At 37.9% G+C, this 25,466-nt stretch overlaps 1 long non-coding RNA gene across 1 annotated transcript; it reads right to left on the bottom strand.

Annotated features, from left to right (window-relative positions):
* Nucleotides 1-10,669: 10,669 nt before the first annotated feature.
* Nucleotides 10,670-23,091, bottom strand: LOC148223421 (uncharacterized). Its single transcript, XR_015804337.1, has 3 exons — nucleotides 23,020-23,091; nucleotides 12,862-12,944; nucleotides 10,670-12,733 (listed from the first exon to the last, which is right to left on the bottom strand). It is a non-coding gene; the product is annotated as an uncharacterized LOC148223421 (long non-coding RNA).
* Between the last annotated feature and the right edge of the window lie 2,375 nt (nucleotides 23,092-25,466).

Genomic DNA, 25,466 nt, shown 5'->3' with positions numbered 1-25,466 from the left:
GTGGATGTTGCTTTGATATAAAGAATAAATGGCAACGTCAGTGTGTAGACAAAACAATCTAATTCAAGATTTTTATTTTAAAAGGCCTCATAACTGAGCTCTGTATTTTCATGGGATAATTCTTTGACTGTCTACTCCTCTAGTTATTAATGTTTAATACAGGTATGGTTTTGCTCAACTAAAGCTCTTCCCAAAATCAGTGAAACATTTGTATAAAAATATACAGCCTTGGCTTCAAATACAAAACCTAGTTATTTTTACATCAAAAAATAAAGTACTATTTTCAGGTCTTCTGATCAGGAAATGTTTGGAAAGCTGCCAGCAGTTAGAAGGCATGGCCTTGATTTGAAATTTCCAGCCAAAATCAGGCCACCTTTTTCAAGAAAATTCATCTTGTAAATAAAACCATCAATATCATGCAGTTGAGTTTCTGAAAGCAGCATCACTGCCACATGTGCTTGAAGGATTTCATTTGATGTTTAAGAGAGGCCAGCAATCTGCAATGCAAAGTTTTGAAGGCAATTACTCTTTTTAATTTGGGCCCACATTCAATTAAGTGGATCGGAATTGCTCATATCCTTTCAGCCAATTAGTCACAGGCTTAAGTTTTTGTTTTGTTTGTTCTTCTTCCACTATCCTTCTCCCCCCCACCCCACCAAGAAAAATCCTAGGGCTTCCTAAGGAACACAACCCGAAGTGTCAAAAGAAGTTTCTGGTGTTAAGGTTTCAGACAGGAAGCTCTAGGACCAGACCCACAGCAAAACAGGCGCGCCCTTGGAAAACTCGCTGTGCTTGGATTTGGGATGCGTTCTCGGGGGCAAACCATGTCCCAGCCTTGGGCTGAGGGACAGGAGTGTCAGCAAGCAGGATCTTTGTGCTGAGGACACAATGGCATTCACAGCTGAGCTGAATCAGATTGAAAAGGAACTGTCAAGTGGTGTGTGTGCCATAATTAACCTTTTCCAGGTTTCCTTCCCATCTTTTAGCCAAGTCTCCTCACAGGCTATTATGCCCTACAGCCCATAATGATTTAAAGCTGTGATGATGGAGCACTGACCTCTCCTCTCTGCTTGGATCTGACCCATAATATTATGAATAGTGGAGATTTGAACATTTGATAATATTTTCATACCTTCATGAGAAGTAAAAAAAGAAAATCTCTCTTGTCTTGTCTGTTACATATTTCTACAACAATGAATATTAAATGATATTTATTGGGGTGGGGGTGGGCTTCTGGGGTTCATTTTTAATATTGTGGCTAGTATAATTCCTTAAAACTGCTCCCCGGTGGTAAAATAATGAAAATTAACTGAAAAGAGCTGCTAGTGCAACTTCTGAGTGAAGGATTAATTTATAGTATTCCTCTCCTTGTGATAACTTCAAATATTTGTATAATAGAATTTGTTGCCCTGTCTAGAGATATAAATTTTCCACTTAGCTATAGCAGTATCCCTGAATAAGAGCCTTAAGGCTTTATGTACTGAGTCCACAGAAACAGCATAACACTGAGCAGGACATTAGAAAGAGATACTCATTGTAAAGCAAATATTTCATCAATATCTGAATCCATAATCTGATTAAAGAGATTATTTTCAAACATTTTATATAGAGGGATAAAAAAATAGGATGGGATGGGAGTAATTTTTTAGAGCTTTTTCCTTCTTAAATTTTATAAAGGAAAAAAAATAATAGACAACCTGCATGACATGGCAAGGTCCTTAAGCATATACATCATTGTAAACTGCTAATTCCAGTGAGACAAAGCACAGAGTAAGCTGAATTGCCTCACTTTCTTGGACCTAGATAGTTCAAACAATGAAAAGACTTAGGGTATGCACAAAAAGTACCCTATAAAAAAGTAATTCAAAGTGAACAGAAATGTTAATCTGTCCATTTTAGTTTTACTGTTTTTATAATGTAATAGTTAAACATATTTGACTAAAAAACAGAATTTGTCATTACAGTCTTGAAATTCACACAAGCATTTTGCAAAAGCCATTGCTGTTTTGTATAATAAACCCTATTATTTTTTGTAACAATTCTTTTCTCATAAACCTTTCCTTTAAGGCTAGTTCTGAGAAATACTGCCATAATCACCTTACTTCACTTTTTAAATCCCTTCCCTGACTCCTTTGCCACTACATCAAATAAAACTACTAGTTCTCTTCCTGAGCTTGAGCACACACTGAACTCCACATGTGTGAGTAATCACACACATAGGGCCATTCACATCCACATGGTTTTGCACGTCTGGGGTGTGAGCTATTCATTAGCTCCTGACCTCACTTCATGGCTCACCCTGAACTATTCCCCAGCCTTCCTTTTGGTTCCTCGTGTGCAGGCTGTCCACCCAGAATTAGCTTGGAAAGGAAGCCCTGTTATAAAATTCTTTCTTTGAACCCACTCCTAACACAACCCCTGTATGAAACTGCCAGTTAATAATGTCTAAATAAATGGCCAGGAGGAATTTGGGGATGAAGTCTTAGTTCCACTTAATTTACCAGGGCATCCACATCACTGTCACAAAGATTTTCTTCTTGGCCTTACTGTCTTGTGCATGTGTACTTTAACTCCTTCACTCTCTCCCACCCCCTCAGTATTACTGTTTTTCTTGTTAATTGTTTTTACACTCATTATATCTAGATGCATTCAGCATGGCTGAAACTGATTGTATTAGGTCCTTTCATGTCTTCCCCTTTCCCTGATGGAATTAATCATAAATAGCTATTTCAGAGAATATTTTCTCTAAGAAATGCACATGTCTAAGGATAACTCTGTGGCTTTTGATAGAGGACATTGCTGTGAGCTGTAAAGGCTTCATGAAATCAGGAGAGCTGACAGCAAAGTCCTTTGTTTTATTGCAAATATCTAAGACCACATAACTGATATATGGCTGGCTTCACATATGGCTTGTCTTTCTTGCCAAGTCTACTGGAAGACGAGAAGACTGTTCCAAGAGTTATTTTTTGCATGTGCTTGGAAGTCCTGATTGCAGATTCCTCCTACAGTAAGGGGACACTATTTCTGTATCAGTTTTATCTCATTATGTGGAGATTTTATATCATTAACCCTATATGCTGTGGTACACTTTAAAACAGTAATAATAATAATAGAGAAAAAAAAAAAAAAAAGAGCCAAGTCAAACAGCCAAAAGTACTTTCTCTGTTTTTAATGTTACAGGCGAAGCTTCCATTCACTAAAAAGGGACTGACATTCCACAGTCCCTGAAGGGCAGTTAAAGATGACAACTTAGTTTGATAATGCTCTCTTTAAACTGGATGTGTTGCAATCTTCTGTGCTTTGCCTTCCCCCTTGACCTCATGTGTGCACCTTCTGGGTCAGCCCAGTAGTGAAACACCAGGGGATGAGGAAGATGTGATGGACATTAAGTCCCAGTGACATCTCACATTCTGAGTATGAGAGTACTGCTTATATTGTTCTGAGAAGAGCTTTTCTGTATTATCTGTGCTGCAATAGCTGTTCATTGCTTCTCCACGTCTGTACTGTGTGATGGTAATTTGGGAAATAAAGCAGTTCTGTCATGTTTTGGATTTTTCTTCTGGATTTTGTTAGTTTAATTTTCATTTTTGTTTTACTGTACCTGAATTGCTGAGTGAGTTTTGTTACTGTAATCTTTGTAGCAATTGCTTTTAGGCTGTCATACTAAAGTGTGAGGTGTGAGAAAGAAAAAGAAAGATCTGTGAGCCAACAAATAACACAGAAATGTAAAAAAAAAAAAAAAAAAAAAAAAAAAAAAAAAAAAAAAAGTAAAAGGAAATTAATCAAAATAATAATAACTTATTCCTAACAGTCACTAACAGTCAGACTCCAATTTAATGCATTTGCATCCTTTTGTATTACTTCTGTATGAATATGAGACAGACTGAAAAAGACTGAAAGACTTAATCAGATTTCTCAAAAGTTTTTCTAGGGCTGCTGGACATTTCATTGATGCGAGCTCCTTAGCCAGACTTTTATGTCATTTGAACATCAGTTTTGCCCAGTGTTCCTAATGGGGTGAGGGCCTTTCTTTGAGCCCACTTGTTTGAGTGGTTTTCCAGGTGAATGCATACAATATCTATTTTTTGTCTCCTTTCACTTATGAAAGAGAGGTTTGTCTCACCACACAGAGGATTATTTCTAGTTCCCAGAAGTTTTCCACTCCAGTTACTGTGGTCCTGAAGACAAGGACACAGACACATTGCAACTCTGAAAACTGCACAGGGGTCATTTACTATTGGTTTTGTACTAACACAGGATAAGAAAACTCTCAGAAATGCATGGCTGTTATGAAGAGTGCTTGTTTACCCATCTGGGGATAGACAGCATCAAAACCTTTTATGACCATATGTTTGAAGTCACACATAATTCGGGTTTTTGCTTTCATAAACAGCGCTGTGCCACAGACAAGGCTCGTGCAAGGCAACTCAGACACTTGAGTCCTGTGACCAGTGCAAAAGGCCACAATATCAGTGGCAAAGCTGGAAGCAGAAGTCCAGAGACCAAAATGCCTTTCATCAAATTTAAGCACAGAATTATAAAAGAAAATAGGGATTTATTTTATTCTTTTTAATGGAGAAAATTATAAGAGATAAGAGACTCACATAGAAGAAGAAATGGAGAGTTAGTGAAGCTGACACTAACCACTATCACATGTGAACAGGAGCAGCAGGAAACACAGAAGACACTTAATGTCAACTGCTGTGGAAAAAGAAAACTACAGCCACTCTCAAAGAGGAGGATGTACAGTTATACTTGGCAACTGCTGTGAGAATTGCTAATATGTGTAGCTGGCTGAGTCAAGAATGAACCATCTTGTTGGCACCTTTTCTGTCAGGGAAGGCAACAGAAGCCAATATAAGATGGATTAAGGGTACTTAAAATACAAAAAAATCCTAAACCAACAAGGACCACAAAAAAAGCCCACAAGAAGCTTTTTTAAAAAAATACCCAGGAACAATAATTCAGAGACACGTTAATTGAAATTTCTCATTTAAAGATGGGTGTCTCAGTGGAAGAAGACTGAAGAACAGAGATTCTTGACTGAGCAGCCCAGCAGACACAAAAGCCAGTGAAGTGCTCTGTTGTCAGACAGGATACCTGGATCCCTGCCGTCACCTCCTCATTTTGGGGAAGGAGTTAATAGCTTCCTTCCAGCCTTTAAATGAAAGCAGCTCTGTGCAGAAGATGTTCTGCCTATGGCTGCTTAGGAAAGACAGAACACCTTCCTGGGATTACCTTATCCATGGTCCCACAGTCTATTAATTATTACTATTTATACACAATCAGATTCAGGATCTTTATTATTTTTAACTTTTTTTTTCTTTTTTCTTTTTCTTTTTTCTTTTTTTTTTTCCTTTTTTTTTTCCACACGTGGTAGTGAAATTCATAGTAAAATAAGGCTTTTGGGATAGAAGGGAAAAGGTTGTGTAGTGAAAAAAAAAACTACAATTTTTTACTGCCTCACCAGAAGAGTTTGGTGCAAAGAGCTTACATTAAAGAAGGACAGTTGGTTAGTACTAATTATGTTCTTAAAGGAATTTTGGCTTGATCCTATCTTCCACTCATTCCCCCTCCCCAAATGTCAGTTATGAGTGTATTTTTGGAGAATGATGCTTATTTCGTTTGATTAGACTTTGAATAAGTAAATTGATGTTGCATCATTGTTGATTTCTTTCCCCTTTTTAATTTGAATGCCTTATAAAGTATTACATGTTATAGTTCATTAGGTTCTCATTGATTGGACACTTATTAGCTTCCCAAGCCTGTTTCATTGTTCTGCTGCCGTGCTTTCACCATTTGGTATTCGGCACTCTGCATAATGAATAAATTACAGTTGAGAGAACGGTCATCACCATATGGGGGTAATTTGTACTTTGACAGAAGGACAGGGCTCCTGGACTGGTCCTAAAGGGAAGCTCTGCAATCTTAGAAAATCCCTCTAATTTTTCCAATTATTTACTTTCAAAAGGCCTTTTCCATCCCCAGTGTATGCAGATAGGAGCTTTGAATAGCAGCAAGCTGGGGATCAGACATAAAAGTTCTAATTTTAATTGCAGAGCTTCTTAGATGCAGATGAGACAGTATATGCACTGATTAACACCTTCATGGCTAAGAGTACTTGTAGGCACTATGGCCTCTTGGAATCCTATGATTGTGTGGGCTATTTTCAACCTTGGTAGTTTGTATTTCTTTCATACTGTCAGAGAGTTTGGGAAACAAATTTTGGAAAGCTAAATTTAACATTGGTACTGACATGTAGCTGCTATCTGGTCACATATTTTTCCACTTGAGAAAAGAATAATGTAGTCTTTAAAATCATTGATTTATGTTGTTCTTAATACAGAGAAATTATGTACTCTATTCTACTTAGTTATATCATAAAGTTCTTTCTATAGATAAAAATCTCTGCCTTCAGAAAAACACAGAAAACTGGTCAAACTTGGAATTCATAGCCTGGTCCTAGGAAAGGTCACACACAGTGAATCTAAGCAGGCATTTTGCTTTCACATATCCTCCACCCACTTTTTCAAGGCCCTTCAATGCTGATTGGACCTGAGTTCTCAACCAGTGTATTTAGAAAGGGGATTTAGCAATATTTTAAATAAAGTCTTTCTCACAATAATTTCTATATTTTTTCATAATATTTTTTCTTACTCAAAGTGTCTTTATGTAGTTCTGACACTGTCTTCCTAGTTAACATACTGAGGATAAAAATAAATAGTGAGCAAAAATATCTGAGCTACTACATATCAAGCAAGTTTTCACACCAGCTACTTCATGACATCAGAGACATATATTTTAGAGGATAGTCTCCTTTACCTTTCAGATGATCTCATCTTTTCATCTAATGTACTTGGCATGCTAAAGATAGCCTTCTGCTTTTCTTTGCATTTTTCTTCCAGCTTGGAAGTGGGTCCCAAGTTCCTTCTCACTTGGTGGTATCCCAGACTGTTTCACATGCAGTCACCCTTACCTCCTGTGATGACAAACCAGGCTCTTTTCTAAACACAAAACTGGTAAAATTTGAGCTCCAGACTTTGCTTTAGGTTTGCATCTTATCTAATTTTGACTGTGGAGTCTCAACACAGAAGGAGAAAATGTCTCTGAAAAGTGAAATCACCCATTCAACCTTTAAGTTCCTTGGAACTTGTTCAGATTCAAGGGAGAATACTTGTACAGCAATCTTTTTTTTTTCCCCTCTACCACTACCGAGCCCACCAGCAACAAGAAATTGGCAAAGTAAGTCTGCATGAGCAATTCCTTTAGCTCTTCATATAAGCAAGAAGAAATTCTCAGAAATTAAGAATTGAAGTGTTTAATTGCCATCTTTTAAACACGGGATAATCCAGATTGACCCCAAGTGTTAATACCACTGGAGCATGATCAGAGAGAGCAAATCAAGCAACCCATATTCATATCCATAAGCTCTGGGTGTAATCCACTGCATAGTAAAACAGAATCTATTCAAGATTGACATAAATGACAGCAGGGGAGAAAAGGAATACATATTTGCAGCCAGACTGGCCCCTCTCCAGGCATTTAGTAACTGATGTTCTGCAGCTAATACCTTATTTACTACCCCTTGGTTATTGGCAAACATTGATGATTACTTGTATTTCATGGCTCTGACTGAATTTTCTTCCCAGGTAAACAATAAGCTTTAAAAAGCACAGTAAATAAGAGAAAAGACAGAAGACAATATGGGAGGCATGGAGTCCTGTAGGAGTGTTCTGGATCCAAATTCGTTGTAAGCCACTCTTCCAAAGACCTCCTTTTTGCTGGCTAATGCAATTAAGGGCCAGTTCTATAGTTTAAGAGCCTCACTAAATGCTATGGGTATTGAAGTTACAGCCTGTAGTGGAGCAGTAAATCTATTCTGGAGGCTGTACACAGCACTGAGAAGTGATCATCAACCTTCTGGTCAGAAATAAAGAGTGACCAGCAGCCAGAGGAACACAGCCACGATTTCCTTGGGAATGATTGAGATTTTTACCCACATTCAGAGCTGCAGTTCTAATTTTTAGGGTAGGTTAAAGAAGCTATAGATATGCCTTTCTGTTTTTAACACCACAGCCATTTTAATTAAGACTGGAGGGAAAGTGAAGAATTTTATATTTTCTACAAATATTTTTTAAGGAAATAGAAATTTGGTGTAACTGTATTGATACCTTTTGTGTAACTTTTTAGAGATCTGTTTTCCATAATGTATTCCTTTACATTCTTTTTGAACTCTGTGGAGTTCAAAGCTTTTCTAAACCCTATTTACTAGGGCAAAACAAATATAACTCCTGCAGCTGTTGGCTTTTGGACTCCTTGGGCTAAGTTTTAATTCAAAGAGCAAATCTTGTGCAGTGCGTTGAGGTGACAAATGTGAAGATCCATTATTGTCTCACTTCTGGGCACCTCGTGGTAGGTACCAGTATGATGTTACCAAAGGAATAAGGAGGGCCAGTGTGATTTATACAAGAGAAGATCAGAGGGTGTGAATTGCAAAGGCGTTCTGAATAAATTAAAAGATGAAGTATAAGAACTGAATTTGGGAGACAGGTCGCCCACATTGAACAGATCTCCCCCATACAGCCTTATCTCATACTTTAAGACTCCTATGCACTGTCTACATTAATACAGTCTTTACTGAAAGAATAGAAATTTAAAATGAAATTAATATCCTATCTCTAATCTTTAGAAATAAGAGTAAGAGAAACTTAACCTTCCATCAGATTCTTTCATTGCTTGCCGCTGGAGCAGTTCTTAATAACTGTAAGTATTAGTTAGAAAGATGATGATAGATTTTTTTAAAAAGGTCTGTCAACAAAGGAAATATCGAATTCCTTGGGAATTATATCAAAATCTCTTTTCATTCTTGAGTTCTTTCATCTTAATATTCTGCTTTATTTATATGGTCTTGCAGATATTGATTATTTATCAGTCACTGCTCTCTCCTCTCAGTTACTAAGAACATTACAATCAAGAACAACATAAGACAGTACTTGCTTAAAATGACTGTACTCCCACACCACAACTGTCTTTAGACTGTATTTTAAATTTAAACCAAATATTAAAGTAATACTAAGCTTTCTTTTACTCTTTCTCTCAAGAAATGGTTGATATTACTGTTTCCTGCCATAAGGAATACCTGTGAGTTATTGAAAAACATCTGAAGGAAACACAGTCATTGTTCACAGTCAGCACGACTTCATGAGGAAAGTCCTGCTTGTCAAACCTAATTTCCTTTTATGACAAGGTAACCCAACTATCTGATCAATAGAACCCAGTAGATATAATTTTTTAGATTTCAGTAAATCTTTTGATACTGTCTCTGATAAGATCCTTCTGTACAAAATGTCCAGCACACAGCTGGATAAACTCATCATGGGATGTGTGAGCAATTGGCCCACAGGTCAGGTACAAAGGGTTGTAGAGAATGGGGTGACATCAGACTGGGGACCTGTCACCAGTGGGGTTCCACAAGACTCCATCCTCAGCCCTGTGCTCTTCAACATCTTCATAGATGACCTGGATGCTGGACTCAAAGGTGCAGGAATTTTGGAGATGATACAAAATTGAGGGGAGTTGTTGAATCCCTCAAAGGCAGGGAGACCTTGCAGAGAGACTTGGACAAGTCAGAGGACTGGGCAATCACCAGTTGTATGAAGTTTGACACAGACAAGGGCCAGATTCTGCAGCTGGTACTGACTGGGGAACAAGAGACTGGAGACCAGTGCTGTGGAAGGGGAATTGGGGTTTCTTGGTGACAGAAAGTTGGATAAGAGTCAGCAGTGCCCTGGCAGCCAGGAGGGCCAGTGGTGTCCTGGGGTGCATCAGGGACAGCATCACAGCCAGGCAAGGGAGGGGATTGTCCCTTCTGCTCTGCACTGGGGCAGCCTCACCTCCAGTGCTGGGGGCAGTTTTGGGTGCCACAGTACAAGAAGGATGCAAAGCTGTTAGAGAGTGTCCAAAGAAAGGCAGTGAAGATGGTGAAGGGCCTTGAGGAGCAGCTGAGGTCACTTGGTCTGTTCAGCCTGGAGGAGACTGAGGGGAGACCTCACTGCAGTCACAAGTTCCTTGTGAGGGGAAGAGGACGGGCAGGCACTGATCTCTGTGGTGACAGGGACAGGACTTGAGGGAATGACCTGAAGTTGTGTTAGGGGAGGTTTAGGTTGAATATTAGAAAAAAGTTCTTCTCCCAGAGGGTGATTGGGCTGGAACAGGCTCCCCAGGGAAGTGGTCAAAGCACCAAGACGACAGAGTTCGAGTGTTTGAACAATGCAGATACCTGATGTGACTTTTGAGGATCATTTTGTGCAGGGACTGGAGTTAGACTTTGATAATCCTGATGAGTCCCTTCCAACTTAGGTTATTCTATGATTCTGTGAAATGTTTCTATAGAACTGGTTAGATCATTAGAGAAATGAATCTTTTTTCACAGAGTGGAAGCTTTAAAGCTATTCTGACAGGACTTTGTCTTCTGGAGATGTTTTACTGTACAGAAGAGCACTGTCTGCTGGTACAACATTCTTTGCCATAACAATGCTTTAGAATCATCCTAGTTTGTGTCTGGGCAGGTGGAATATAATACATTACCTTTGCAATCAATGATATTTAATATAAGAGGCTGGTTTAATCCACAAAGTTCAAACCAAAAATTTTCCCAAATGTAGAAATATTAAGGTTGTAAGACTTTTTATTATTTAAATCAAATATTTATGGTTTGGACAAGTGTCATGATTTCAGCCAACTGAAACTTCATGCGATGTCTTTAGTAAGAATATAAAACATCAATTATCATGTCATATCTTATGATAACACATCATACTTTAGGCTCTATAGACAGTCATATATAGTTCTTAAAATACAAACAATTTTTGATGAATCTAGAAGTTGCTTGACCCAAGCAACATTGTTTGTCATGAAGAAAAATCTGTGTTGTGTGTCAAGCCAGCTACCAACTGTAGCATTTGAAGAGGTCATGTTACAGCAAAAGGAAAAGAGTCAGTTTATACTGCAACACAGAATATCCTGGACAAGCTAGTAATTAAACTGTTGATGGTGTTTCCTGTTTTACCAAAATGAAACATAGCATCTAATCTGCAAATTTTGAGTGAACTATTAATTATGACATGAGTATGAACACAGACATATAGCTGATAGACATGCAATGGTTTTCACAGAAAATCCATGTTTTTAGTTTCACTTGGTGCAATAAACTCAGATAAGACTAGACAATGAAAAACATGACCTACTCTGCTGAAGCAGCCGATTTCTTCCCTTACAGATTATGTAGTATTTTATCAAAGATTGTTATAAATTCAAGCATTCCTCCAAAACAGAGACCCGGCTTTTTCAAAGGCTGGATTGCATTAACTGGAGCCTTTGCAAGTGCCTCTTCTGTAGCAAGCTCTACATTTTAGGGTCAAGGGTGAACTCTTATTTGAGTAGGAGGAAAATTGTTAATGAAATTTTGCTCAGTGAGCTGTGTCATCCTTTATTCTTGCTGTGCTCCAGGCAGGTCCATACTGTCAAATATCAGAAGAGGCTGGAAATGAGTGACACATGTCTTCAAGACCAGAAATGACAGTGACCTTCCAGCTCCTTTTTGTAAAGGAGCAGGGGTGTTGTGCATAGCTATTGAGAACAGAAATGAACACTGACATTTTAATAATGTTCTGTTTGGTTCTTTGCTTCTTCTTATGGCAGTGGTTCAAACACTATTCTTAGTTTTATCTAGCACAAACTCACAGCAGTCTGAACCTACTCTCTTTCTGTTAAAGCTACCCTTCCTTGTCCTATCACTACAGCTCTCATGAAAAGTCCATGTCCAGCTCTCTTGTAACCTGGAAAGTGGTATGAGGTTTTCCCAGAACCTAGTCTTCTCCAGGATGAGCAACCCCAATTTCCTCAGCTTTTTCCTCACAGGAGAGGTGCTCCATCCCTTTAATCTCTGGATTTATCTGATCTCTGGACTTGCTCCACAGGTCCACGCCCCTCCTATGTTGAGGAAGCAGAACCGCAGGTGTGGTCTCACCAGAGCAAAGTAGGACAGAATTACTTCCCTTGTCCAGCTGACCACACTGCTTGGGATGCAGACCAGGATGCAGTTGGATTTCTGGGCTGCAAACACACATTCCTGGGTTATGTGTAGCTTCTTGTCAACCAAGCTATTTTTTTTCACTTGCATTTAGAACAGGTGCAGGCATTTCTGTTATGTGTGAACTTGTCTGCAGATACCCTTGCTCTGATTACATTAGAAATGAGGCTATTGCAAAGAGGTGTGCTTGATGCTGCATCTAGAGAGCTCCTAGAAGCTGAAAACCAGAGCAGAAATTAGCAACCCGTCTGATAATCCACAAATTAAAAAAATGAGCCAGAGAGGATAAAATAGCTATGCCCATTTGCCTCATTACCTCTGACAGTAAATCTGAAATCAGCTTACCAAACAGTTAAACCGTGTTTTTCCTTGGAGTACCTATACCCTCTGGAGTATCCCCTTAGCGCACAGGAGGGCAGGAGGGAATGCTGGAAGTTTTACACTGGTGTCTGTGTTGCTTTCAAGTGTATTCTGAACAAAATATATTCGGACGTATCCAGTCTGGCATGGCTGGAGACAACCAAAGTGTTCACAACTCATCCCCTTGGAGAAGGAAAGCAAGTCTTGTTCTCAGGCATTAAATGTTCTAGAAGGTTCTTGTCAGAGAAGCTTCCATGGAGGCTGTGACTGTCCATGTTTGTCCTTTGAACAGAAAAGAAGAAAGAGTTGGAGACAGCAGCGTCATAGGGAAAGTAGTAAAGGAACACTGGCAGGACTGAAAATCTGGTATTATTCTAGGAAGCCCCCTCTCAGGCTGGCACTGTGCTTACCTCTGCAGTGGCTTTGCTGTGCAGTGGGTGTACAAACAGTGCCCAGGCTGGGATACTCTGGTGGGGCAATATCGATGAATGACCTAACAGGGATATAAGTACAGCCAGGGTGATCACTCTAGCACATGACTTTATGAACAGTGCAATATTCTGCTACACAACAACAGTTCTGTGCCAGTGGAAAAAACAGTGAAAGCTGCAGTGCTTCTGCTGACAGACACTGATCTTTGGCATAGTGTTTTCCAAGGAATGCTTGGGGTTGGAACTTGTGTTTCCCTGTAGTTTGCCAGAAACCAGACAGATCAGTTTTTCAGTGCTTTAAATCAGGGATCTGTGAGATGAAAACGGGATCCTGGTCACCTAGGGGCCCACAACAGAGCATATCAAAGAGCTCTGTTCTGAGAGCAATAAAGAAACATGTAGGCTGTCCACTTGGTCTTGTTGAATTTTGGTTACCGTGTATTTTAGTTGTTGTAAAGACACAAGACATCAAATGTCTTTTTCTTTGTTTGCTGTAAGCAAAAGAAAACACTATTTTCTCATTTATATTTGACCAATAAAATGCCAAAACTATCATATAATACATTATTTTATAATACTATTACTTATTACTGATTTATTACTTATTACACACATAGACAATATGGAAGAGGCCAATGCATGTTATGTTTCTTAGGAATACAAAATAAATGTATTACCCCCTTTTACTCAGATTTCAATGGCCCTGGAATATTCTCTATCTTCTTCTGGAAAGCAAATCCTTTCCTGAAAGTATTACATCCAGTAGCCACATGATGAAGTCCTGTGACAGCATGACAGGACTAGAACACCTGTGATTCACTCTTGAGAATCAGTGCTAAGTACTACAACTATGTGCTAGAGTAAATTTAAATGGATTTTTGGGGTGATTTTTTGCTCCAATTAACACTCATGTATGTGATGTAGAAAGACCTCGGACTGGTGACTAATCTTTTTTATGAGATTTAGTTGTTTTCAGCTTTTAGTAAGAATACATTTTGTTTGTGGGATTACTTGTTTACAAACAACGTCCCATTTCTACTTCAAGAGGAAAAAAAATTTGCAGTTCTATGATAACTAAAATTAGGATGTATTGCAGCAAAACTATATAAAATATGCACCAGCAAAAGTGTTTAATTATTTCTAAAATTAAAAGAAAAGTTTTGCTTCCAAAAGATTTATTGGAAACTTTTATTTTTAATAAGCTGATATTTGGGTGGATAGAGAGAAATGCAAATTTAGACTTTCAAATGTAAATTTTATCCAAATAACATCTTTTAAAAAAGTATATTTAGGTTGTGTTGATTTGTTCTTTGGTATTTGGCAAGATTCTAAGCAGAACCTCTGTTAGACATGACTAGGGGGAAGTTGTAACATAAATTAAATATTAACCTAATTAAATTACTTTTTAAAAATCTTGATAAACCCTGTGAGGTTGTACATGTAAGTGTTGAACAGATCCAAAACTCCATGGAAGGAGTGGGTGCTAAGACTGCCCAAAAGGTCATCTTCTAATGCATCAAACATACCTGGTTGTTCTTTAGCAAATATCAAGACCCAATCAAGAGTACATTAATTTTCATTTCAGAGAAATGGGCTGAAACTAACCATTTTAAACAGACTTTGCCTTTCTTACTTACACTTCATACTTGCTGCACCATTTAAAACTTGGTGTGCTCCTTACCCATGATGTGACATTTCAGATAGTTTGCTTGGCCTGGTAGCACTTGACAATACCAGAGAAGCATGTCTGTTCCACAGCCACCTGGGTTCTCATATATTTCCATTGGTATGGCCTTTCACCTGTGTAACACATGCTTTCATTTCCCAAAGCCACTGTGCAAAGTTATAGCTGGCATCCTCGGAAGAAGTCAGTGTTTGTTGCTTTAATTTTTGGTGAGAAGCTGGCATTCTGTCATTTCAGCTCATCATATTATTATGCATGTAATAATCTGACATGCTTAACTGCTAGCTTCAAGCTGAACATTTAATGTGGGATACACCTACAGTGTTTTCATTTCAGATAGCTGCAATCAGACCTCAGAGCAGCTTTCTCATCTGGAAAGATAAAGTCCATGGCATTCACTTTTTTTGACATGGACAGATTTGTTTTAACATGTTCAGAATATATGAAAATGTGAATGATAAAAATCCAGACCTCCTCGAGGTGGGCTAAAACAAAAGAACACTATAACTTTTCACAAAGCTATGAGCTGGTGTATTTTTGTGTGCTTGAATGTGTGCATTTATGTGAAAGAGAAAAAATAAATTTGACTTTAACCATTGTATAGTATGTTACTGAGTTAATTTGTGACTGTAAAACTATGAGTAGTGTATATATTAAGGTGTGATGAAATTCCAGCCTGTAGATATGTCAAAGAATCTGACAGTCTTTGAATGAAAAAAAAAAAAAAAATTGCCTCACACAAGATCTAGTTTTTCCACTTTCTTTTTTTCTTTGCAATTAGCTGGTACTAAATTCCAAGTATGTTCAGTAGTCTGCTGATCAGAAATATTTTTAGCACACTGAAAAAAAAAACCCCATGAGTGTTTATTACATTAATATTTGCTATGAGGTGATAATGAGAAAATTAATCTTAAAACGTCTCACAGGTTGGGTTCTGGTGGACATAGACTTACATGTTGATCTTTTCATATCTCTGGAGCTGCTACTGTCCTGAGTTATTGAGAAATCTCAGCAAAAGTTCCAGGGCCAGAACACAGAAAAAGGCATCCATGGGCACAGGTGCGTGTAATCTTACACTGATTCAAATTAATTTAGGGCTATTTAAATCAAAAGCTGATTCCTGTCTAGGTTTGTATTTGCAGCTTAGATAAGTATCTGCAGCTGGCTATACTGCTTCGTGGAGGATTGCTGTGAGAGAAAAATAAAGGCATCAAAATATTAGAAAAGCCCTGTAGTAGGAAACCAGAGACACTGTACAAGTCTATTGATATGATTTTGCAGTCACTGTTCTCGGTCTAATACTGCAATGCCAATCAAGTCTGTAAAAGACTCACAGTCTGTTAGGCTTAGTTTCTGTTCAAATAGGTATGTCCAGGCTTGGGTAATTTTCCGAGCTGGGTCTGATATTTTCTCCAAATTCCTGCTCCAGATAGGATTCTGAAGTTTACATCTGCAGTACACCCTCCCAGCTTTTCCTCTTTTCTGGAAGTGCTTTAGAGATGAAGATAACCATGTCCACTCCTTCACCATGGGATCTTTCTTTATCAACACTGGCTTTTACACTCAGAGCAATGCTAATTGAGAGACCCCATTGCAAGATTTTAGCTGAATCTCATAATCCAATAAAGGGTGAGAAGGAAAAAGCACAGACTCCCACACTGACTGCAGTTCAGGACTCAGCTCAAACTGTCATTCTTTTGATAAGCAAGAGGAATCAAGAATGGCTAAAATTAGATGGCTCTTGTAGTTTTTCCTGCTAATCATTCAAAGAGAAGGATAACCAGGCTATTGTAAATTCTATGTGGCCTAACACTGCTTGTATTTGCCTTTTTTTGTCAGTCACATCTATCATGCCAAGCACTGGTTTAAAAGTTAACCTAGGAAAATGTATGACTGCTTCTTTAAAAATATCTGTGGATTATAATCTCTCAATTTCTTAAGTCAGCTTCTTCCTTTCCCCCATAATCATGTTTGATTTGATTAATCTAGGTTGAACAGTAGAATAATTCTGGTATTTCTTTTAAGTAAAATAGTTCCTACATTAATGATATCCTGTCCAGTACAACTTAAAAAACACTTTTTTTTTTTTTTTGGGGGAGAAAGAGAGAGAAAAGTCCCTTCTCCTGTTATTGAGTGCAAGCAGTGAGATGAGTTTTAACATTTTTTTTTTAGACTTGAATTTTGCTCATCTGTGGTAGGCTATGTTTTCTCACTGTAGAAGCTTTTTCCTGGTAAAATCATTCCCTTCACTAATGAGATCCATCCTGATATGACAGGAAGACAGCTCTTAAAACACCCACCGTTTTCTCCCATTCATTTGAATAGCAGCAAAGGGACATCTTTTAAAGTAATTTTTATCAGCGAGATTGGGCTGAATCTCATTAATAAAGAAATGATTTTACTCAAAAGAGCCTTCACAGTTGAGCTATAACCCAGATTAGTGAGATCTAGCCTGATTATAACTTTATAAGACATTGTACTTCTGCCATTCAAAGCACACAACTGTTCCGTGGAGACCATCAATTCAGTAGAGAGTGTTTTAGAGGGGCAGGTATGAAAGGTGAGGAAGGTTCCTGGAGGTGTTTTTCTCATAATTTCAATATACCTTGAGCACAGAAAGCAAATTCTTGCTTTTGAATATTAAGATTAGTTTTCATTATATGTATTTTTATTTTGAAGAGCATAAGATAAGTGCAAGTGTGCCAGAACACTGCTGTTTGACTTCACCAGACATTTACACTGGCCGTAGTCAAGTAACCACTTCCCTCTAATTATGTCTAACAATAAAAAAAAAAAAAAAACCAGAACAAAGACACTGCTTGTCAAAGGTCAATCTCTGAGCAAGAACATCTGACATTTTTGTTTAAGAATGCATTTGGCTTTTTTATTTTGGCAGGAAAATAGGAAATAATTGATGAATGAGAAAGAAAAAGCCCTCAGCCATAACTCACGGTGACTTGCTGAATCTGTTAGTGGGCTAAACAGTTTGGGCACAGTACAGCGCTGGAACTGGAGATAAAAGAGTTGTCTTTTATTTCACAGGATAAAAATAAGTGGTCACCATAGTACCCTTTGCAGATTATCAAAAACGGTCTTTTGCAAATGGATAAAGATTCTTGCCTAAAATGACTTTTCAATTAAGTCTCCATTTTTGGATACTATTTTTGTCTGCCTTTTTTTTCCTCCATAAGACAAGCAGAGAGAAGAGAGAAGACACAGGGTAGAAGAACATATTTTTATATTTTGTTACAAATAATAAAATAAATAAATACTTGGATTAGAGAAAATATGGAATGAAAATCTATTCTGTGGAATGCACAATTTAATTCTTAAAAATTTCCTTCTTCACTGAAAAAAGAATTAATCCAAGCAGCTTCCATGGCAGGTAAATTTCTGGAAACTGCTGTTCCTCAGGAAGCCAAAAAGTTGATAGTTTCTGAGTGCAAGACCTAGTCTCAGTAGAAGACTAAAGAGGTCACCCCACTACTGGACAGTAGCATAAATCTTCTAATTAGACTAATGAAAGACAGATACAAAGGGAAGAGAGATCCTAGCACTTTTCTGGTAAAGGATTGTCCAGGTTCCAGGCAACCTCTGTTTCATGCAGAACTCATTAAATTAGCATCTAAATCTCTATGACTCAGATAGGACAGGAAATGTTGAGTACACTTGTACCCAGCTTGCAGAAGCCAAGCAATCACTACAAATAATCAATACGTGCCAGGGTGTGGTAAGTAACACCAAGACATATCAAAAAGAAGTAGTGATATATGTTTTTTCCAGCCTACTGGAAAAAATTAGGTTACTGAAGGGTGAAACAGCTTCATCAAGACAGAATAGGTTAAGAAGGCCCTACTAACACTAAATCACAACATACCTTAAGGAAAGATAACTACTACCTTAGCAAAGCCTAGAACAATTTTTTGATAATACCAGATTCAGAGATGCACTCTCCACCTTGAGATACAGCTGCTGTTCAAAACTCAGTGTGAGCAAGGATGGCTGGAAGACCAACTGCCTGCACCTGGGAAACACAACTGAAGAGCCTGACAGGAAAGGACCAGAAAGGAAGGAGGCAGTTGATCAGAATGGGCTCCAGGTGTTAGGTGGTGATTGAGTTTCAAGTAGTAAATGGGAGGAAACTTAAGGAAATCTCTGTCGCTCAAATCAACTGCATTTGAATAAATGTAGGCAGTTGGTAGCTCTAGTGTTGCGTGGAAAATCAGGCTGAGGTCTGGAGTTAGTCACTGAGTGGCTTAGCACTTGTGTAGCAATACTTCTACCAAAATGTCTGTGTTCCAAAATCTATTGTTTTGCATATTTATGGAGAATGTGGAGTCTTTGCAGGGATTTTCATGATTTTGTACTCCCTCTTGGACAGCGAATCTCTCTTTGTTTTGCTATATTTAGCACATCCTCCCCCTTTGCCCTCAAGTCTTAACTATGGCTGAAAGACTAATCCTGAAAGTCTTTCATGAGATCATAAAATCTAAAAAATACAGTACAGTCTAGATGGCTCAGGTTATTTCTGTTAGGAGTTTTGATTTCTTAGGTGGAGATCTCTATTCTGGCTAGATTAAGCACCCCAGAGAAATAACCTGGTCCTTCCTGCAAAACCTCACATAGCCATGTTCTTTGCCAGAGAGGCCAGGAGCACCTGAGAAGGCCTCTGGCAGTTATGAAACAGAGTGTGTTTGACTGAAGGTTGCATAGCACCTCCTTGCTTTATCAGCTCCTACCTTCAGCCCACACTAAACTCACTCACGCATTAAAAAGTGAAGTGCAATATTCTGCTCCCTGATCTTCTTAGACTACAATGTCTTTGTTCAATTCTCAGTCTTTGCTGGAATGTGCCAAGCAATGAAACGTCAGTCTTTGAAATACAGTTCTTAGGAGAACCTTTTTTTTCCTACTAAGTAAATTTAACTGCATCCCATAATAATATTTAATGATGTCCCATTTAGCATTGTTCTTATTTTGCTTCTATCAGTCTTCGTTATGAATGCCATGTTGCATTTCAACCCTTCTGCCTCTGAAACTCATGTCAATGCCAATATGTGGGTATTACTAAATAGAGAGAATGCATAAGAATCTATTCAGCCAGCACTCCTCCACTTTCTCTGAATTCATTGTGTCACCTCCGCCTCCAGTGGCCTGTCTTGAAGAGCCCCAAGGTAATTCTTGAACGCATGGCACTGCTGCCCCCAGGCTCCCTCTGATGCTGTTGTGCAATGTACCCGTTCTTTTGTGTGTAAGAGGGAGAATATTTGTAAGCCAAGCAAGATGAAAATGCCTGATGTTTTCATGAGTGCATGAGCATTTCACACGGAGGGAAGGTTCGTCACTGCTTTTTAAAGTGGAAATTTTCATGTCTGGGCTAAATAGTTATTACGTTCTGAACTGCTGCTGGTGGTGCTAATTGGGGTTGAGGTAGCCTTAAAAGCCAGGCTTAGGTGAGTATTGTAAAAGATTGGACATTAAACTGAAATTTGAATGGTTTTTCGCATAAAATTTTAAGAGAGACAAGTACTATGTCCCTGTGCACTGACCAAGCCCCAAAATCCCACAGGGTAGTTTCATTGCCACCTACCTAGTACTCAGCCTGCCAGTTTCACACTGGACGATAGAGATCCACTGTATTACCCACTCTGATATCAGAAAATGAATGCAGGAAATGTTAGAAAGGATTTAATTCCTTGCCTAATATACCCATCACAGTTTTCTATTTTTTTTTTTTTAATGAGAATAATGCCAACCATAAATAATGACACTTAAAAAAGGAAATGGGATTAGAATATGTGACATCATTCCCAGAAAAGGAAGGGTTTGAGATGGTTTCTCAACTTGCCTAAAATTTCAGAAGCCTTCTCCCCACTTGTGAGGTCTGCGGGCAGAGAGGAGTGCAAGTTGTATCTGACAAGTTCACTGAACCACTGAGCTTTTGATGATCTTTAGGGTCCCTTCCAACCCAAACCATCCTATGATCCTCTGATTCTATGATTATTTCTAGAAGAATGACATAATCAAGAAGGAACCATATACTTCCCAATGCTTTAGCTATCCTACATGAAAAATAAAAATATTTTGACAAAACCGTAGGGTCATTTTCTACATTCCTTAGGCCCCAGTCTAGAGTCAGGGCCTTTTAAATAGCTTTGTGGTTTGAATCTCCATCATAGATGAAGATGTTACACTAGTTGCCAATTAGCTTACTCTGTTTTCTACCAGTGTTTACCTCAGTCCATGAATAAGTGACTGAGTACATGAATTCCATTCCCTTCCTCATTTGGAAGGGATACATACATTTTGCTTGTAGTTTTTAAACAAAGCTGATTTTTAATTTATTTGAAAGGAATTAAAATCCTTGTTTTTTACAATCTTGATGAAAACAATGATTAACAACTGCATGATTAATGGAGATTAAAAAGCTCATTTAAGGTCTAATGGAAGTTAACAGGCCTTTTTTTATTAATGTTTCTAATTGATTCTTGATTTAAGTGGTAGCCATTTTTTTAAGTGGCCTGTTATTGAAATGTACTTCTGGTAAAAAAAATGGACATTAAATCTTAGGGAAACTTTCATGTATAAATCTATGCTTGATCTTTACAATTATTCTATTGTTGATTTATAATGTCAGAGGTGTAAAATCTGCAAAAGATAAAGAACAAAGAAAATGTCCCAGGTTACATTTTCTTTGCACATTTTCCTGGATTTCACCCAACATCAGAATCAAAGGCTTTTCTTAAATATTTGTTTACTAATGCAGATTCCATGACAAGTCACAGGACATTTGTTCCAACATTTGAACCTATGTAGAAATTTTGAAGATACCTCACAAGACATTTAGCCAAATTAATTGCTCTACCCTGTACTTTTTGAGTTATGAAATTCTCAAACTTGTATGTGAAGGATCTTGTATGGGTAAGCTGCTATACAGAACAATTCTGAGAAAGAAGCTTCAAGGCAGATGAGACCAACAGTATGAATTCAGTTCTGTATGCTATAAATACTACAAATTAGAAATTCATGCTCTTCACAGTTTTGATATGGACCTAAACTTCTATGCAGTTTACCTGAGATGCATGAATATCTAATATTTTCTACCTGCCTATAGGCAGTTATAATTCGTCATTAAAAACTACGATGTGTTGCTATTCATATTGCTGTGAATGTTATTCATATTTATTGTGTTTGTTTCCATAGTAATTAGCTTGATGAAACAAAATCATTACACTGGCCCAAACCCCCAAATCTTCAGCTGCTGTATATAATGTCACTGGGTTTCAGTGAGCTCCCCTGACTTATGCTGGTGAGGTTCAAGATTACATTGAGGCATTCATTAACATTACTGACTTATGGAAGAAAAGGATTTTTCTGTAATGATCAGTGCAGTTATTTTAGAGAAAAAAAAAAAGAGGAAAGGACACAGGACTATTAGAAGTAATTTAAAACAGACTTTTTACAGGTAGCAATGAATATGCACACAATTCTCATGTGCTTACAGCCATCAGGATGAGGAATAGACATCCTACGGTTTCCCAAAATTCTGGCTTGAATGACACAGCATGGAAAGGGGGTGACTGTGCTACAGCATATTTTTACTTGAAAGTCACGCTTTTCCCTTCTGTACAACTTTCTCTGAGGAAAGTCTGGTTTATCTTGATTTAGTCTATGGTAGGCAAGTTACTACCAGTAATGTCAATGATACTAACCCCAACAAATCAGTAATCTTAAAGTGTAATCACACTAAATGATATATTTTACAGATTATTTAGTTTCTTCATTGAGAAACTTGTCAAGGAAGAGCTGGGATTGTGATTTTGACTGTGGAGGAGAAAGCCTGAGAGGTAATGGTGAATAAAAATAGCACTCTCTCAAATGTTATGGCTACTTTCAATGTGTAACTGACATCAGCATATGATAATTAAATGGGAGGAGCTGTAAACAGCACAGAGACCACTGAGTTGCTATGAGATAAATTGGCAAGCCTTGGGGCAGAGCAGTAATGACCTGACCTCGTGTTTCCTTGGGATTCAGAAAGCTCACAGACAGCTGGGGTGGAGGAAGGGAAGAAAACATCTTGAAGGATTCAGTCTGTAAATATGAAAACTGATGCAAGGGTGAGGAAAAAATAAAAGAAAGAATATGTGTAATAAATAGAAAGCAAACAGATGTGGCAGGACTCAGAAAGGCTTGAAAACCTCAAAGGTCAGACTTGAATTAAAGAAAGGAATATACCATCTGAGTAAGAAAGCTTTAAAGTAAGGTAGTGAAGGAAAGAAGCATAAAAGCCTGAGAACAGTCAAATTCCACCTTCTTCCTTTCCTGTGGCTTCCTTCTTCTTTGCTGGTGTAATGAGCTCTCCCTCCAGGCATTTCAGTGTCCTCTACCACTGGTGGTATGACCATGTCACAACTAGGAGCAATACGTTATTCTTCATCCATGCTACTCACCAGGACATGAAGTAAAACATGAGCTTCTGTTCTGAGTTGGAAGACACTCCATCTGCATAATGATTTTTTTTCCTTAAAAGAAAACATTTGGGGGAATAAAATGAGTATTGAGAAGCTTATAATAAAATAAACATACATGCACATGCTGTACATTGTGCCCATGGATATAAACATTGTAAACCAGCTGTATATCTCAAAGTGTCTAGCACACATATTGTTATTGTTAATAATTTTATTTTGTAGCGGATGGATAAAGATGGGATAAAAAGAGGAATTAAATATCTTACCTAAAGTCTGCAGGATCACTAACTGTTGGTCATAAACTCCATTTTCCTTTTCTGACCATGAGTTCATATGACTGTCATGTTCCTTGTATGTGATATAATAAGGTGAGATCTTGTTTCCTCTTAGAGCCTAATGTGTGATATCATGGCAATGACAAGCATGAATGAGATGCCAACATTTGGCACTCTTTGGTGAGCAGTGAAACATTACAGTGAGAGGTGTCCAGCAGCGTTAAAAAGTAACCCAATCAGGACAAGTCCATGTCTGACTCAACATCAACTTGATAGAATTGCTGCTTTTGGCAGTTAATGTTGACAATTAGTACAGTGCCCTTATTGTATATGTGAGGGACTTGAGTTCCTTTAGTGGACACTGAGTGCAAAAGCTACAGAAACAGCTGCTGGGCACATAAATGTCTTGTTGTAAAGATATGAATATATTTAGAAAGATAGATATGTGTTGCTGGCCTTAATCCCTTGCCTTAAGTGTCTTCTGATGGTCAGAGATAGCAGTGCACTGAATAAAGGGAAGCACTTTTGACTGGCTAGTGTACATCAGGTCCCATACACATACTGACTGAATTCACGTTACTTGTCACTTGATACAGTTATGAGATCTGAATGATTTTCAGTCACTTCAGTGAAGGCTGTATTTGAAACCTGGTCTCAAAGCCGCAAGGCAAGTGTATTACATACCTGTCAACTAACAAGACTTGCCAAAATGAATCTACTCTTATGAACACATGACCATTATTGCTGTTCACACTGTGAAACACTATACACTGTGGCAAAAGTAAAAAGCAAGAGGATTATTATGCTAGACAGTCACTTACTAAATATATTTATTGTGCATAAATGAATATTCCTATTACAACAAAAAATTGAGCTTTTGATGAAATTTATAATATTGAGAAATATGATATGGGCAATTTAGTAAAACTTGACCTTTTTCTCTTTTAAGGAATAAGAAAATATTTACATTTCCTGCCTGAGAAAAGATTTTTATGCTGAAGACTACTAAATATTCCACATACCAATCTCAAGTAGAAGCAATTGAATTCAGCTAGCAGCTGGACCACACAGGCCAAATTTCTTTACATTGTTACAGAGTGCTTAGTCATTCATCAGATGTAAATAAAAACCTGCTTACCAGTTAACAAAGCCCAACCATGGTCACATAGGGGAATGTACAGTGTGCTGCATGTGTTTTCTAGGTTTGCATGAGTAACATGGATAGGTGAATTGGTAAAGCTGGCAAGATGTTCACTGAAGAAGAATTGAAACAGCTCCTTGAAATGGAATTCGGAAATGTACTTTCTAATATGAAACTCCCAAGGGAGAGAGGAGATTCTAAGGGTATAGAAGAAGATGTAGAAGTTAGTTCTATTGTCAGGTCTAGAAAATTGACTGTCTTACAGGTGTCTTGAGTGACCAAGGGCTAAAGAGCTGTCAAAGATTCCATCTGTCTGAGTAAGAGTTAATGAAATAGAGATGGAGACCAGGCTCTGGCACAATGTCAGTCGATCACATTTCCAAAGTTTACTAAGAGAAGAAAAGTACAAAATAATTTAGAATATCTCAGATAGAATACTAACCCTAGTGTTTTAAGATCCGCACTGCAAATAAACACCATAGTAGGAAGAATGTTTCTTTATCTGCAGAATGCTGATTTATTTCTTACTATTTTTTGTATATATTTTATTAATTGGAAGACATATGCACCTCCAATCACAAAAACTATAGTAAAAAAGAATGTTACTACTCATTGAGCTCACTAGCCTTCCCACTTCTCTTTTAAAGCCTTATTTTTGTGCGCATCAACTAATAGAAGGATTTATCCTTCTGCATGAACAAAGTTAAAAAATATCTAGTCATTACACCTGGAAAAAGAGATTTTAAATAGTTATGAATAGGTTTGTTTGAATGGCATCTGGTTTGAATGACAACTTCAAAAAACAACTGCTACTGCTGGGCATCCTCAGGAGAAAGCAATGCTTTCTGTGTTAGGAGTGTTTAGGGATTAACTCAGAAATTATACAGTTTATAAACTTGTTAAGGCTTTGCGCATGTGCAAAAGCTGGAGTGATCTTTGAGTTCCCAGTTAATGATGTAATTTGAGACACAGAGTAAGTGAATACTTTTGATGATATCAGTATTTTGAAT

Source organism: Sturnus vulgaris, chromosome 6 (genome assembly GCF_052056855.1).
Source record: "Sturnus vulgaris isolate bStuVul1 chromosome 6, bStuVul1.hap1, whole genome shotgun sequence".
NCBI lineage: Eukaryota > Metazoa > Chordata > Aves > Passeriformes > Sturnidae > Sturnus > Sturnus vulgaris.
The sequence above is the reverse complement of the archived record's forward strand: the minus strand, read 5'-3'. Positions and strand labels throughout refer to the sequence as shown.